Genomic DNA, 18,984 nt, shown 5'->3' with positions numbered 1-18,984 from the left:
GTATTTTCGACAGTTTTGTTCGGTGCAAGTTGCAGCGAGCGCATAATCGTGGTGCATTGAGTGCAATCCGCACCGCTGCTGCATTGTCACGTGCTGCATGTAACAGCACTCTTGTTACTGTCTACGCATTCGGCGTTCTAACAAAATATTTATAGAACATTCGAGCGAGTTATGTACAGAACCCAGATGAGCACACGGTTCTTATTTCTACAAACTTATTACATTCAGTTTTGGGTCATTTTTATGCTATCCTAAAATAAAATTAATTTTGCTATAGTAAATTAGACAGGTTTATGGAGTAGAAACAAAATGATCTCGTAATGGTTATGTGTATCTCCTTATTATCTTGATAAATTAGTAAATTATGAAAGAAAATGATAAAATACACAGAAAGTGGCTTATTTTTGAACAAAAATATTTATGTTTGTTACAACGCATGCACAGTTATAGCAAAACTTTTTCTAATTAAACTTTAAACTAAAAAAATATATAAAAACATTAATTGCAAGCATTTTAGAGTTCGAATGCGCGCGCCGCACCGCGACTACAATGTCACAGCAATTTATTTAGCGGTCGCGCTGCTGTCACGAACAACGGTACTCCCGTAAATACTAGAGGTAATTAGCATTCGTTCAGGTCTTGTTTGAAACAAGCTTAATTTTTGCCTTCCGTGCCGTCTATCGCCAAGGAAACGCCGCAACAAATAACTGTTATCATGTTACGAGCATTTACCTTCCTTGTTAGTTATGTTTACTTGCCCACAGAACTGCCATTTAGCTAGGATTCTTGGAATTGATGATAAAATTTAACGTAAACGTTCATGTTTTGGGTACTTGTATTTAATAGTTTGTTGAGCGATGATTTGAGTTGATGTAGGTTAGAAAGTTATAGACTCCATGACTCCTTTCCTGATATTTTTAATAAAATAGTCAACGCTAGTTTCTTCCACCTACAATTTACGAGTTGATTGTTAACTATTAATATTTCTTATTGTAATAGAGCCATAATTCTCTTTACATGACAAATACGCACAAATTACGTTAAAATTACAGCAGGAAGCGTAGCGACATTTAGGATCACGTGCGTTGTATAACTGCCGTTCATTAGGTCCGTGTTGACAGCGTGCGTGCGCGCCGCCCGAGCCAGGCACCGCCTATCGGCCACCATCGATGACTAATAAAGCCCCCCGCCCACACACTCGCATCAAACAGATATAAATCTTATTACAAAACCATACAGCCTATCGCACGCGCAAATGCAAGTTTGCTTAGACGTAATCGCGGCGTATCAACAAACTTTTCCTTGTAGTCGCACTCTACCTAACCCTCTGAGATTAAGGGTGAGTTTAGCCCGAAGCAATGGCATCATTTAGGATTAGTTTCCGTTATAATCGCGACCACTTCTAGCGAACACTTTAGAACTTCGCCCCGAATTGAGCGGTCTGCGTCGGAATTACATGCTTATTGTATCGCTATATTTTCTGCGTGCGACGCATTATTTCTTCATTTTCGTTTTGGTTTCGTGACGCGTTTATCTACATGATACGATATTAATCAACCGTGGAAATTGATTTGCTTAGCATAAGCACAGTAATATTACCTTCAGTAGCAAAAAAAAGGTATTTTCTAAGGCCTAAGTTATTGAACCAAGCATGGCATTAAAACAGAGTTAATACTAGGATACTTAGGTACTGAAAGGATTAGTACCATAATAGAAGGAATAGTATTTTATTTTTTACAATGTTGGGTAGCTATTGAACTGATACTTATCGAATGTACCTAAGTAAGTTTATTAAAGTTATAAAACACTGTGTTATCAAGCCAAATTGAGCCTTCAATTCACCCTCACTTCCCCAACCTTAATCTCCAAATCCGCAGCCAAATTTTAGTGTACACTTGCAAACACTTTTTTATTTGGCCAGTCTCAAAAGTTTTATCTCGAGCCGAGCACCTCTAGATTACTCATTTTGCAATAGCCCGGGGCAATTAAAAAGGAAAGGGTAGTACTATCATTAACCGGGAGACGGGCGTCTTAACAAGAATATAATGCAATTTTAAAATAATCCCCGCAAAAAGAAATTAATGCAGGCACCTCCCTGGATTCCCTTTTTATCTCCTTAATTGGTTTTCACATCTTCCAGTGTAAAAAATATCGTGTTCTTTGTAATCTCAGACGGTGTTTTAATAAATATAACTAAATGAGGAGCAGGAAAAAATGTTGCCCTCTTAAACAAGGTTCACACTTGAAGGATTCGAGGCCAGTGGCGCGTTGAAGATTTATTGGGAAATAATTAAAGAAGCTCCTTTAATGGAAGTAATTAAAGTAAATTAAGTGTTTGTGTGGTTAGCGGTCTAAGAAGAGCATTTTTGTAAATGAACAATTATAGAAGCCTTGAGAATAAACTCTTTGTAATTAGGTTATCTTTGTAATTTTAATTTCTGTGACGGGTTTGAGTGTTTTCTATGTATAATAAGTATATATTTACAAAAAAAAAGTATTTAAGTATGTTTATATCCGTTGCCTAGTACCCATATTACAAGATTAGTTTAGTTTAGAGGCGCAGTGTAAAATGTCGAAGGATGTCCAAGGTACATGGATCTTAATGATTTTTCATGAAAGGAGTAACCTGCCCCAAAAGGCAAGTATAACTTTAGATACAGAAATAACATGTTTATCTTATTTCAGTGATTTACACAAATAAAAATTGCGCACCACACCATACTGAAAAATAAAATAAAATCAAAAAATTGATCAGGTATTTATTAAAGACGCTTTGTATCACTCTACAAAAATGGAATCCGATAGGGGAACGAATGACCGTTCACTCGTTAGGTCTCAACCCACCTCACATAAAACGCGAAGGCACTATTTTGTAAAAAAAAACTGTCTTACAATGTTTATTGCTTATGAGCAAAGTTTGTCTGTCCATTTTAACGACTAATGCGTTCGTTTTCAGCTATTTCATCGCCTTTAGAGGCTCTTATTGGCTTTATAGGCGAAACTTCGTCCTTCTACCTTTTTTCTCAAATATGAAATTGTTTTTCTTTGTTAATGTGGCTATTGTTATCCCTTCGAGAAGTATCTAATGCGCAATAAAGTCTCATTATAATGGAAATGTAGTGATACATTAACCGCTCTACAAAGTTTATACAATCGTAAGCAAACAAAAAAATAAGGTCGTTGCTTTCATATTTTACTGTCGTCAAAATATACATCAATATTATTTTAGACCGACTTCTTGTTACGTTTTAAAAAAATTAAGTGAGTAAACCTTTTTATGACCTTTTTGACCTTAGCCTATGCAATCCATCTCTATGCGTAACGAAAAAAAAAACAGACAAACATTTAAAAATAATAATAAATAAATAATATACCTATAGTTCATGCCCTTAGCCTATGTACTCTGCCTAGCTTTTTTTAACGTAAGGCGTAACGAATTAAAAAAGAAACGGTCAAAAATTTTCCCGCCATCGCACTCTCTCAATTTTCCTTCCAGCTTTAAAACCGATTGGTTGTATTAAATTTTATTATTCCGCGGACTAAGTTTCTAGACTACATAAATACTTATCTATTGTTTATGCCCTTAGCCTACACTCAGCCTAGCTTTTTTAACGTAAGGCGTAACGAATTAAAAAAGAAACTGTCAATAATTTTCCCGCCATCGCACTCTCACAATTCTCCTTCCAGCTTTAAAACCGGTTGGTTGTATTAAATTTTATTATTCCGCGGACTAAGTTTCTAGACTACATAAATACTTATCTATTGTTTATGCCCTTAGCCTACACTCAGCCTAGCTTTTTTTAACGTAAGGCGTAACGAATTAAAAAAGAAACTGTCAATAATTTTCCCGCCATCGCACTCTCACAATTCTCCTTCCAGCTTTAAAACCGGTTGGTTGTATTATATTTTATTATTCTGCGGACTACGTTACCACTAGACTGCATAATTTTATGCCCTTAGCCTATCCTAGCTTTTTTTAACGTAAGGCGTAACGAATTAAAAAAGAAACTGTCAAAAATTATCCCGCCATCGCACTCTCTCAATTTTCCTTCCAGCTTTAAAACCGGTTGGTTGTATTAAACTTTAGTATTCTGCGGACTACGTTACTACTAGACTGCATGCATATTTATTAGAGATGGGCCGACTAGTCGCCGACTAGTCGGGAAAGCCGACTATTCGGCATAATTTGTAGTCGGCCGACTAGTGACGACTATTCGGCAAAATATGCCGATTATAATCGGCGCATTACAAAATTAAATATGTGAATGAAATAAACTCATAATCACCAAGATAATTATGAGGTAGATCAAGGGCGTTTATTTAAACCACTTTTAACTGCAAAAAATCAGTAAAAAGTGGTTTCACCTGATTTAAAATTTTGGCAATCAGTCTCTAAATTCATACAAAGTTAAGATTAGTTAAAATTACCAGAAAATCATCAAAAATGTGTAAAGTTTATGTAATTTGTCCATATAAAATTATGTCACTTTTTTTTGGGTAAAAATTGCATGGAATTGCATACCTATCCTGTGGGGAAGTGGTAGATTATGTGGGGCTCCTCTCATCAGAAGGATGAGGAATACCCACATAAATAGCTCCTGCGATCTCCTTAGTGTGAAGAACTATGGGAATCCGGACAAAGCCATCAACTATCACAGCCCGTCCCGGCAATTGCCCACCTGTATGGCGGGCCCTGCCTATCCGACGGTTGGGGTAGTCCGTGCTATGCAGGCGGGGTGCCCCCAGCTCGCTGACCACCACCGTGGAAGGTGGAGAGGAATCAGTGGGCCTAGGATGCGTGCCGCGATAAGTGCAATTTTACCTATACATTTTGATGTCGATAAGTAAGAATAATATCACGCCGCGCATCATAGCCCAGCAGGAGGCGATCATATTGTCACCTCCTCTGACCCCTCCGCCGTCGAAAATTATGACATCTACCTTAGGTACTGTTAGGTGATTGTAATGTTGCTTTTTATTTTTTCTCATATTAAAGAAATCTCATTTCTCAAGAAGTTATATTTATCTCTTTAGAAATCTAGATATTCATATTTCTTTGAAAAAATCTAGATATTATTCTTCGGACAAGTAGGTATTAGAATGATCGGCATTGCCGATTAGTCGGCCGACTAATCGGCAATTTGAAAACCGATTAGTCGGCTAGTCGGTTTGTCGGCAAAGACCATAGTCGGCCCATCACTAATATTTATGCCCTTAGCCTATCCTAGCTTTTTTTAACGTAAGGCGTAACGAATTAAAAAAGAAACTGTCGAAAATTATCCCGCCATCGCACTCTCACAATTCTCCTTCCAGCTTTAAAACCGGTTGGTTGTATTAAATTTTATTATTCCGCGGACTAAGTTTCTAGACTACATAAATACTTATCTATTGTTTATGCCCTTAACCTATACTCGGCCTAGCTTTTTTTAACGTAAGGCGTAACGAATTAAAAAATAAACTGTCAAAAATTGTCCCGCCATCGCACTCTCACAATTTTCCTTCCAGCTTTAAAACCGGTTGGTTGTATTAAATTTTATTATTCCGCGGACTAAGTAATGGGAATACCGTGTAAGGAGCACCGTCCATCCCCGAGGCTGGGGTGATTAAAATTTCGACTACCGTTGATGACGGGACCGGGAGAGGATTACGAGTGCTTTATGTGTGGATTACATTACTTTGTGTGTGATTTATATGGTTATGGCGTTGTTTATTTGTCTTATGCTGGTTTAAGATGGTGACCTTAAGAAAATTTTAGTAAAATAGAGAACCACGGGTCTCAACGCGTCATTTTTTATATGAGTTACATAATATGACTCACAGCTTGACATTTCGCGTTGAATGTCGCGTTGAAACCCGTGTTTCTCTATTTTAGTTGAAATGGAACGCGAAAGTTTAAAATCTTATAAAAAATGTTAGTTACTGTTAAAAATAAATCGAAATAGCCATAAGGAAAAGGATTCTAAGGTTATTAAAATGTAATGTATGTTGTAATTTTCAAAACTATCTCTACTAGTCTATTTAATCCCAGAAAGACTACTTATAACAATCGAGACATCAGAATAATAAATTGAACAGACAAACCTAAGATTTTAAAGCCAATATTGTACGACCCTATTTCTTTCAATGTCAATACTTCCCAATAATGCTCTCAAGTAGTTCCCAATCACGTATCCTGCTTGCAACAGAGTATCCTTCTAGTATAAATATAACCCATTTTAAGTCTCGCTACAGTGTTAAGATAAAATTTAACCCTCAAATACTTCAGAAAGCAATAAAATTAGACAGCACAGTTTCTGACTCGTGGCACGCAGAGCCGCGGGCTGTCGAAGGGTTATCTGCGTCCACCGCTAAGAATAAAGGGGCTTGATATACAGGGTGAGTCATTAGAAATTTAGAGATCTGAGATGATTAGACTGCAGGGTTTTTTAGTTTATTACACACCTGAGCATTACGTCAACCTGTTCAAGTAAAAATTAATAACTCTATGTATTTTTTTTTTGTTTTTTTTTTTCAATGTTTTACTTTACTGTATCATGCTACATTTGACTTAGTGGACGTGATTCATAGTAATTTCTAGCACGTTCTTTATTATAAAGTTAAGCTTTTCATTAAAATTATGAGATTTGTGTCGTCTAACTACACGTATGTTGTAAAGTCTCACAACTTAAATAGTGCCCTATGTATCTAGAGTTAAAATCTTAATCTTCAGTAGGATTCTCGATATTTTTTTACCATTTTGTTGCACCTTCCGGATAGTACACCCTGTATTTACCGGGCCAAAATTGAGAAATGGACCGGCTAACGTCGTTACGACCCCGCCACGGATTAAGAGCGGGTTGAATGAAAAATGTTTTGTTTTCGCTACAACTATTGCAACGGAATTTATGGCCGACTCCATTCAGTAGGACAGGATTTTTTCATTTCTTTTAGTGACCTTAGATATATCGTTTGTTTGTATTTTTGATGTAAAAGTTAGCTGGTAAAGTTTAACTTTGACTTGACATTTTGCGTTTGCTTCTGTGATATATAAAATAACTCTCGATTGACTGGTAAGAATGGCAAAAGTTTCTGAAATTGAATACGCATAATTTTATTTGCGATTCAATTAAAGCACAACTTCGTGCAAAATATAAATCTGCTGCATCGTTAAACTGCTTTAGAATTTCATCTTTAATGTAACTTTAAGCTTTATCAAACTTTTGAGAAGCTTTACCGCCGATAGCAATGCTCTTTAATCTTTACCAAAGAATCGAACCCACTCCCATTCACCCAGACAACACAAACAGGCCTCATCAAAATCAATTACGGAGTAGATTAAAAGCGATGTTGATAAGAGAAGTCATTTCTCCAATCAACAACCAAACTTCACTGAAGCATCAAATGCTTCGTGGAACCACATATTCTCGTAAAGCCAACATTGTTCAACGTGTAGGGGAGACCCAGGTGAGTTGTAACAAAGGAGAGTTGTGACAATGTCGATTTTTTAGAACTTATTAACTACTAGCGGCCGACCGCGACTTTGAACGCGTGGACCCTGTTTTACCCCTTTAGGAAATGAATTTTTGAAAATCCCGTCTTAGTGAGCACCTACGTTCTAAAAGCAAAATTTGAGATTTTTATCACTTGTAATTTCTAAGATTTCATGATGAGTGAGTGAGTCAGTCAATCAGTGACCTTTTGCTTTAAACTACTAGCCAGCTCGTAACAGTGCGCGTTTTCGAAGTCTCGAGTTACCAAATGCGCGCTGTTACGAGGTCGCTGATAGTAATAGGTTTCCAAAAATCGACAATGTCAATCTTTGTTACAACTCACCTCGATCTCCCCTACCTTATTAAAACGCTAAGAAACTCTCATTCATTACAGACAGTCGTATAACATTGTAGATCTTAGAGCTGATAGTCTGGAGACTAATAAACCCAACCACGCGGGTGCATGAATAAAATTATAATGCATTACCTACGGCGCACTCGCGTATGCAAAGATGCCGTCGGAATCGGAATAAATATGTGTTTTCATCTGCCGAAATGCATTTGAAAGAGATTTGTGTTTGCATAGTTTAATTTACTGTAGTTTGACGTGCGCAAAATACGTGGTGGCCATTAGAGGTTTCCCGTACTTTCTTGATTAACAAAGTAAGTACGAGTGAGTATTTGACCGATTATCAATATAATTGCATTGAACAAAGAACAATGACAAAAGATATGTTATTTCTTGATCATTGGGGCGTAGACACAGATGAAAGAATCTTGATTTTTTCTTCTCGATCGATAAAAAATACATTTCATTCTCAGGAAAATAAGTTCCGTTTAAAACATAACATCAATTCACTTTAGCGCGAAGACTGCCATTCAATTCATTATGTTCAAAACGTCGGACTATTCCCACCTCTCGTTCCCACCGCTGCAACTCCTGTGTAGCCAGGGTCTACAGCTTGACCGCCAATAAAAACCCAACCAGTAAAGGTCAAGTATGTAACAATAAAGTCTACTTTAATAAATAAATCAAGCATCATGATGCTCACAGTGACATGTGACTCTTTCAAACTCCAAGCCAATCCAATCATCTTAACCCTAATCTTTCGACCGCTGTACAGCATCACCACGTCCCAAGAACACAAACACCTACTCTTCAGGCCAGCTAATCGCTTAATCAAAATTTATTCCGCACTTTGATTTTAAATTTGGGACGCAACATTTATTATGGGGCCCTCGAACCCTTCGCGGGGGCGCTTCATTATCGCGGATTAAGCCACTGGAATATTTTATCGATCCGAGTATTCATTTTCAATTAAGCGCCAAGTATTTTATTAAGTTGGAGCGGAATTGATGAGTTTCGCGAACTAATATTTACAATGGAGGCGTGCATCCACCTGGCTGCGGTCGCGGGATTATCTTTCGGAACGTGTCTCATAAGGCGCTGTTTAATCAAGTGTAAATACACTTCGATCGGGGAAGGATTAATTATAAGAAGGTTTTGAAATAAAACAAACAGCTACAGCACTGGCACATATTTATTTTGTTGATGTTGTTTCCAATTCTGATCAAATTTTTATGAATCACTTAGGTCAAGTCTCAAATATCACAATCACCCAAAAAGAGATTATAGTAACAGGTGAATATTTATCACTGAAGCTAGACTTATTTTCATCAAAAATTTATGAAGTCCTTCAGTTATGATGTATGTTTACTTGTATCGCTGTCTTTGATCACATTCTTAAATAGAACAACAGTTGAAATAGCCAATATTCTATTCTGTTTTCATTTCCTAACCCACACGGGCATCACAACAAACGGAGCAGCGAAATCAATATTTAATTTAAATGGTTCAAAACAAATATAAATTAGAGCTTCTTTCACAAAGCATTGTTCGTACTTTGAATACGTTGAGGTGACTTCAATTTCCTGTGAGCGATGCAGCATCCGGCGCGCGTCGCGGGCGCAACTTTTGAAAGCAACTCGCTGGAATCCGATGCACCTATGCGCCTGTGCGCTCGTGCCCGTTAGCAAATAGGCGTGCGAACGCCGCGTTTTACACTGGTACCTATTGTAAGGTTTATGCTTTTAAACATATATTTTTAATGATGGCAACTCGATAACGGAGGGATGGCGATCGGCGGGGGGGACATGCGGGGGGACCGGCGAAAAAGAGAGCTTTATGTGATTTTTGGACGGGATGTTTTGTGATGTTTTGTGCTGAGATTTTGTATCTTTATATTGATTGATTGTGGTTAACTGAGCGATAAAACAATAAACAATTGGTGACAGCGATAATAAACAATAAATAACAGTGAATGGTGGTTTTCCTTACACTATATTAATTTTAGATTCGAGTTGGATTTGAACGCACTACGCTACACTGCAATGCGTAGTACCTATCTCACTTCTATGCAGCGATGTCCGGTGATTAATTAATGAAAAGTAACCGAGAACCGGGGGATGACCTGACGATCTCTTTTAGTGGGAACAGCTCATAAGTGACCCACAAGCTCCACGATTTGATGCGTTTGCGCATACAATTTTTTGTCGTTAAAACATATAGATAGGTTGGTGATTGAAAACCATTGCAAATCTTTAGATGTGATCGTGATGAATGGCATAAAGAAACACAGTATATCAATGGCGTTTTAACCGCTCGTCTGCATCCCCTAAACGCATGTGTAAATAACTAGAAAAGCCTAAGTGTAGCTGCAACCTGCGCTAATGCAATTTCCTGCAGGTGCCCCGATAATGCGCGTCATCGCACACCACTCATAACATTAAAGTACATTTATCAAAGTTTTAGTGCCGGCGCAAGCGATGCGAGAGCCGGCTCGATAAAGGCACTTAATTTAATATGACGTAGGTACATGGTTGTAGAGTAAGGTTACAGAAAAAAATGAGTTTGTAATTATAAAGTAAGATTTGATAAAAGCTTTGGTTGCAAAGTTGCTAGAATGCGTTGTAATCATACTGTAGATAGGTATCTACTCGTACATAGTGCGAGATTAAGTAACTGAAATAAAACTTGAATTTTACGCAGTATGTACTCCCAATACTATGCCCTGATTGTGATGATGCATCTTGCTACCTATGGAGTTTTTTTTTTTTTTTTGTTTTTATTTTTATATGTAAAAACAAAAACATGTATAAATAAAAAATAAAAACATAACACTAAAAACAAAAAAAAAAACATTGTATATATAACTATCATCATTATTTTTGTAAATATTATTGACTCACGTACTTTTACAGTTTGCTCGTACAAAATAGCGAGAAACTATTCCACTCTCTCTCAAAAAAAAAAAAACTATTTAAGAAAGTCAACATCTACATTTATCTCTAATTATCTGGTAATAAACTACCAGACTAAAAAAAAAAACCTATGGAGTTAACTTTCTCTAGTCATGTTTTTCGAAAAATCGATCCCAAATTGTGCCTCTATACAAAAATAAGTCAATATAGTGTGTTCTAATTCGATATCGTAATCATTTGGAAAAGTTCTTAAGTTAAGTAAGTAACAAGCCACATGACCGTTCTGGCCAATCATCAGAATAAGAATCAATGACCAACAAAATAGACATGGAAAGAGTGTAACTGAAAGAGGCTACCTTAAAAGTGTACCTGCACATTTTACCTGCATCGAATTTATCTGCATTTAGCTAGCAGACGCACTCTTTCACATCCCGTTTCTCTGACGGGATCGTGAGTTATCCTGTTTCTGGATGTTCCCAACTTTTCACTCACGCCGTAACTTTGTCTCAATCAATAACCTTCCTAATGTTTGCATGTTCAACTGTGCGGCTTAGATGTGTATCGTGTCTGAAGTACAAAATAACAGATTAGGTGGTTTGGAAGTTGGTGATATTGATACTCCTAGACAGATTAAAAACGCAGCTTTTTATTGCACTTGTTCTAGGTTGGAATTTTTTGATATTTTCAAATTCGCCAATTCATACACAATACTAGGTAGTTTGAATAATATTTCCCATTTTTGCAACATTTTTCTTTACTGCTCCGCCCCATATTGGCTGTAGGGTTATATGTCTGGATAAATAATAGACTATCCAACACTAACTACACAAACCTAGAAACCTAACACTAATATCTACTAACTATAGTACCGCCACCAACAAGTGCATTTTTATATCCTTCATTCAAAAGCCTCAAGCTTGAATGAAATCGCCAGTCGATATTTTTCTCAGTGTATGGACCCCACGAACTTTTTTAGTAAAAGACAAAACCCAAAATACGATAGCTACCAGTCTTGATATCCACGAATTTGGGCTCTAACGTCCTGCAAAACGGCCAAAAAACCACATTTCGGGCTCTAACTTTCAGCAAAAAGACAACGTCATATGAACGCGTGCATTACTCAAACACGCTCAGCTTAGCGTTCATTGCGCAATGGCTGCCTTCGAAACGAAAACTTTCCGAATGGCGGCCTTTTATTAAAGCCCAGCATATTGCATAGCTGACGGCAATAAGTAAGGCGGTCGCCTCTCGCCGCAACGAATTCAATATTCGGAGTTGGAAAGTTTTATTATTGCGGCGTAAATATAATGAGGGCAGGTGAGGCAGTTGTCTGGTGGGATTTACGGAGTTGATAGGCTGCGCTTGCATCCGCGATTTTTCAACATTGTACTGCAAAACGGCATGCATTACGCTTGGCTGAAGTACAACGACATTTTGCAAGAAACAAAGCATTCCTAGCTGGAATCTATTAACAAACATTCGAGAAATCATTAATCTACTCCCATAGGACTCATACAGATATGCCATACGCCGACTCGAGTCTCATCCAATGCCGCACGGCCCAAGAAAAAAGTCCTTTGCTGAACATTTTTGAGTAAAAATCAGCCACTTAGGCCCGATTCGAGAATAACTCCTGGTATAACTGGCACATTGACAGTTTCAGTATGGGAAATTATGTCAAATCTGACAATTCTGTTGGGTCGAATCTACTCTTAATTAGTATATCTGAGCAGTCATAAAAATCGCTGTTGCATACCAAGCCTTACTAAGTTAAGACAGTGAATACTCAAATTAACTTAGCGAATGCTCGCGTAAATTAGTTGCCAGTTTTAACGGTCGTACCTCAAGATGTGTAGTCGAAGACGAAAACTGCATTTACTTAACTCTACGTTACGTCAGAACTTAGTAAAGTTAACTCAGAACCCATTGGTAACGACTCTAGATTTACCTTAACCTTAATACTATTTGCAGGTAAAAATCTAAAGTTGTTAAGCAAAGATATCAATAATATGACATTTTATAAGAATAATGGACTACGAGAGTTTGGACAGTTATAATCCAACAAAGCAATCTAAAATATAGCTCGGACGGAATTCTGTCATTCAATAGATTTAAACTAATTACCGGAGAAGTACTTAGTTATTGGGTTTGTTCACTTACAAATACTCAGTCGATAGGTAACGAGCGAATATTCTAGTCGTAGAATATAATTTTTTACTAAAAAAAATTCGTAGTGAATTTTTACTAGGCCTTCGATAAATGAGTTTCTTTCTACTACCAAGTACTTAAATATTTTGTGTAATACTCACAGGAAGACACATCGCCACACACAAATCGGCACTAGAAAAGCCGTCGGCAAAAACTAGTTTCAGATAAAAAGCGCCTGTCAAAGTGAACCCACGGGGAGAACCGTTTGTAGTTCCGTAATCGTCAAAATTTCACTTCAGGCAAGGGAATATGTTTTTGCGCCGTACCTTTTTATCATCGTATGCTAAAAAGGCGTAACTTTACTGCAGATAGTGCATTCAAGAGAGCATGAATCATCACTTATCTGGTCCGAGTGTAGTTTTTGCACATTCGCGCGAAAGTTTGAAGGAGAGGGGTATATTATGTGTGGGCGTGGGAAAGAGACGGGGAGTTAATCCCCGTGGATAATATATAACTAGAGCGCTGATGAGGTGCGTCGTATAATAATGTCCAGTCTAATGACTTAAGGGGTTTGTATAATTTTATGTTTGTTTTAGCAGAAATAAACTGAAATAACAAATGATCTCAGTTGACATAATATTGAGCCCATCGTTGCTAGATTATTATAGTCCTATATACCTACCTTCTGCTTCTAACTCACCTACATACATCTGCGTTAGTTTTTTAAGCTGGGTCAATCAATCGCTTCAATGTGCTATTTTCAAAATCTTTAATCATTGTCACTGTATCATTGCACGAAGTTTTTTTTCTTCCAAACCATGTTTACGTATGGAAAATAACATCTTGTTCCTTACAGCATCATCCCTTAAACAGTGTTTAACGCGCAGGGAACAATATTTAAACCGGATCGCCTCGCTATAAATCAGTGCGCCTGAGGAGCGCATATTTCATACTTAATTCTTTCGCGTTATGGAGATTCCTTGTTGGTTTACGAACCCACAGTTTTTGACTGAGATTCGATTTTGTCTTCCCCTTGTGTTTTTGGGCGGTATTTTTTATTCAGAGACGAGAATTTATACGGAAATTATAATTTGTAACTTGCATGCTTGCAGTATGACCCGTGCGAATTTCGATCTGTACGGCTAGCACGAAAAACTTTCGAGTTCAAATCGTTTGCGTACTCGAATCGCCATCAAAAGATTTAGTAAGAAAACTACAACAGCGCCCTTGTGAACGTGTCGTAAAGTGAACTTAGTATGAGATGTGGTTGCACGAAACTTATTCTGAGAATCAAAATTGTCACGTTATCGTTTAATTCGAAGATTGAGTATCGAATTTTATCGAATACGCAAACGATTCGAAAACGAAAGTTGTTCATGCTAGAGGTACTGTCACAATGTCTTTGACGCGCGATCTAAAACACTTTATTTATTTAAAATCTTTATTGCACACACAAAACAAGCGGCATAAAAGGCGAACTTAAAGGCTTATTACAATAGTAATAATTACCATGAATTTCACATCTCATTCCTACATAAATTCATGACATAAAACCTTCACATATTATTTATTACCATTGACGACCTACCTAAACAAGAATAATATTTGGCCAATAATAGTAAATATTAGTTACGTAATAGAATTTAATCAGTTGCCGTAAAGCAACTCTGACCCAGAGCAATTATAACTTACCTAACTTAATTTGGCCAAACCTTGCTGAACTGCTTGCCACGCTTTAGGTATTATTTACGTTTATATGACGTATAGGAACAGGTACTCTGCACAAACAATTATATTAAGTTTCTAACAGCTTATAATTGACATACCATCTGTCGATTGAACTCTATGCACGCAGTGTCAAGGGCAGGAGCTAGCTTTTATTAATAAAATCACATTTGTCACAAACTATGCTGCCTAAATATTTACAAATCAAACTTGCCTGGTCTTGAAATGCTATCTTATTTTTACTCATCTTCTACACTTTAATCTTACACACTCAAAAGGTTGAGAATCACCAACTCAACAATCAATTGTTCCCCAAATCCTGGTAAATTGGATCAATTTACCACAAAATCATCTCATTTGCCATATCGACGACAGATTTTTCCTCAAACTGCTTCGATATTTCCCCACATATTTCAAATTGTAGACGGCTTGATTAATATTCTTGAAGGCAAACCATAAATCTTGTGTTTTGGAATCTCAGCTGTACTCTCCCCTGGCACCCATATATCGCATTATCGTGGCTTCGGCGGTGCCGGGTTTGACTCCCAGACGTATCTGCGAGGATGTCTGGCCTGCACATTCTGCGAAATATAAATAAATAGTGCCTAGTTGTATTGTTAAATATCACTAAGATATTTTAAAGAAAAATTTTTTTAATTTACACTGATTTTGGTAATTTATTGTATAGAGAAAACTACACAACATACATCAGTACATTTCACTCAAAAGCTGTACAAGATTTGTGATAAAAATTTAATAACGTAAGACCTAACGTATAGGGTTCACTTTGTAGAAATATAGAACACTATTTCTATAAATAGTGTTCCATATTTCTGCAAAGAGAAGCCAAGCAAGTAACGATACACGTTCACCCTACATCGCATTAATACACAGAAGTACGAAACAACTTTATATGAATACGCAAATTCCCATCACCGTAGTTACGAAGCCAACCGCTTTTAGCCCAATCAAAAGCCTAAAAGCGAATTGTGTATAGGTGCCGTCCCATGTAAATGATGGCTGCACAATAGACCCGAACAAGTCCCAATCTCTTTGATTCCAAAATTCACACCCCGGTTTACGCTCAGTAATTTTCTTGTTCGGACAATCTCCCGCCTGGAGGGTCCACAATAATAATTTCTGAAACTATTATAGTCGATCCTCTCTAGCCAGTAATTAATTTCGCCATAAACTGTACCAATTGAGCCGTGAAAATTTCGTGTAGGCTGACTCGGCTTCGGTTCTGAGTGATAATTAATTTTGGGCTGTTGTATTTTTAATTTCGATAAATAAACTGGAGGAAAGTTTTGTTCCTTTGATGCTGGGATTGAAAGAGTATTTTACAATTTTCATTATTGATAAAACAAGGTGTTTATTATTAGGGAAAAGCTTTGTTCGTGTTTCTCTCAGCTTTTTGTCAAACGCGACGTTATTCTCTAACCATTTCAATTTTACTATTTTATGAATAGTTTTTCCATTAAAATGTTAGATGATTAAGACTGTGAGAACAGACCTTATTTTAATAAGTTCAGTCAATTTAAATGCAAGTTAATTTCAAAGTTGACATTACAAAACTTTTTATTCTCTAAAACTGAAACGAGTCAGCTGCGATTTTAATTGCGGTGCTGTTTACGTTAATAACGATGAGAAACAAGTGAATGTAGTTCCCCGTGGTTAGTTATTCGGAAGGCATCGAGTGAGGTCTCGGTAATTCGAGCCCGCATCGAGGCCGTCAGAGTTGCGAAGTCTTAGCAAGTCCGGGCCCCAGGTGAGAATGTGTTAGCGACCGGCGAGACGAGCGAGACGCTGCCCGCGAGCCAATAATGCTGCATGCTAACATGTGATACATACCGGTAGAGCGGATGTCAAGCGGGTATAGCAGAACGATTTTGAAACGTCTCGTGGCAAAAATCGAAACTAATAACCCAATATTGATAGTAGGGCCCTCCTGTAAATGGCATATACACTTCAGTGATATCCAACTTTAGTAAAAACTATGCAGAAATTAAACGACTTGCGGTAGGCTGGCTGACAGCTAGAAGGGTGATAAAAGACTTTATAACAAGAACTCAAAGTTATCGGTAATAGAGAGAATTTTTTCCTTGCATCTTTTACCTGTAAAGTTACTATATATCATCTTCGTAATCCAATATTAATCTTATAACTGACACTGTTGTATCATGCATGGTCGAATGACAAAATATTTTATAGCAGCACTCACTCATAAATTCACACTTTTCCCATCTCATTATGGATTCACGAATATTAATACAAATACTGCAATTTTATTGTAAATCTTACTCCGACTCGTATCTAGAGCTATAATTTGTTGCTCAACCACAAGCGCCGTGTGTCGCAGCATCATGGCTGTATAAGTGATTTCGACAATGCAATAGGTGTGCTTGTATGAGTGGCGGACGAGTTGCGGCTTTGTTCAGCAACTTGGCGTGACATGTCTTATTGTTGTTGAAGTGGCGAGTAGAATAAGCACTATGAGCAGTCTTGAGATTTTATGCTAAGTATAGTGCAGACCAGGATAATTGAAACAGCTGCTGTGCTATAAATAAGCGCGACTTGTGTCTCTTGTAATATTATGAATTAACTTATCTCTTTCTTGTTAGAATAAATAAATATCTTAAATTACATCTTTCATTGAAAAGATACCTATCTATTAATGAGATAGGTGGGACAGTAAGATTTTTGTATCAGTTATGCTATAATCATAATATTTAACTCACAAACGTTTTATAAATTATACAACGTACTACTACAGATCTGTAGATATTTGGTTATTAGGCTGTAAGAGGTCGTACAAAAGATCGTTTGAGAAAGTGAATGTAAAATAATCTTTAAATCTCATAATCACAACCTTGAACTTCTAAGGTTAACATGTAATAAGAAGAAAAGTCAAAAGTCAAACCTTACGATATTATTAAAAATGTTCTCAATAATTCACAAATAACTTACGACGTGAATGAACTGTATTATACTCGTAACTTGTAGCTCCTTTCTTAGTAAAAGACAAGCTCATTTTCTGAAATCAAGCTCTTTGTATACCTTTAAGAAGAATATTAAATATCTCAAAGAACTCATAGCCAACATATTACATATTTAGATACGCAAACAAGCAGCCATCGGGAGCCATCAAGAGTTTTTACGTCTCATAATTAACTAGCAACAGCCACGTTCGCTATAAATACGAGGAGGCCTCCCTCGTAAAGGCTCCGATTATGTGGGGGGTGGTATTAGCAAAGTTTGTCCGATCGGGGGGTACCCCTCCTATAATACATTTTTCGTTGATGTAACACGATTTCTCGACGCCGTTACGTGATGGATTAAGAACGCTACGTACGAACCACCGGCGGATTATGCCGATGTTCTGGCTCGGATGTAAGGTTGGACGGCTTAAGTATTCGGGAATAATGGCGAAATATGTATTCCGATGGAGGTACACCGCTAAAGTGTATAGCCGAGGCGAATCGAGGCGTAAGCTGATCGGTCCGATCTTTTTTAATCCCAATTTAATATCGACAAGTAATTTCAGTCTCCAGGCAAGCTTATTACTATTTTTTTGACATAAAACCAAATTTTCGTAAGAATATTTCATAAATGAGTACAAACAACATTTCCAAACTGTTATTTTAGTTTATTTCCACATAAATACTTTATTGAATACCTACACTAAACTCATGGTAATATCATATTTTTCTATAAAAATATGTAACTAAAGTTCCAAACCTTTCCTTTGGCACAATGTGGCTGTTTTTCGTCAACTGTCATTAGTCGAAAATATTTGCTACGAAGCTACGTCGTAGACCTTCGTAGCATCCGCTCTACGAAAGTACAGGTTGGATGGAGCTATTTTGTGTCTAAATGAGATAGACGTAAGAATCATTATAGGACGTAGTCAGTTCCTTTACTTTGACAATAATCATAAATACATTACGCGCGATTGGATAAGTGAGCCGGGTAGTAAACAACGCACGGTGCGCTCAACTCTTTATACCCCATCTAACTTTCCGCTTTTTAATATTATTTCACGTTCATTGCTTCGACTCTATTATGCTCTAGTTGATAGCTCCAGTCTTAAATTTCAGTTTGTTTTTGACGTGCTTGCTACATTATTAAACCAATTTATAGACATGTGAATCTTGCTATCATATCGCTTTAATCATTCGAATTAAATTTCTAAAAACTTAAAAAACTATAACTGTGGACAAAATGATCATTACATCATTACTTTGACGAAATCTGCTACGTGAATCATCATTTAAGCCTACTAAATAAATAAATCAACATGCTAATGCCTACATAAGAAAAACAAAATCGAATCCAACTCCGCCATAAATGAGTGATATACGAGTTAATAGGGTTCGCTGCT

The sequence above is a fragment of the Ostrinia furnacalis genome, unplaced genomic scaffold (assembly GCF_004193835.3).
Source record: "Ostrinia furnacalis isolate ACB-3 unplaced genomic scaffold, ASM419383v2 OfSCF3843, whole genome shotgun sequence".
NCBI classification, from domain to species: Eukaryota; Metazoa; Arthropoda; class Insecta; order Lepidoptera; family Crambidae; genus Ostrinia; species Ostrinia furnacalis.
This window is presented reverse-complemented; position numbering follows the sequence as displayed.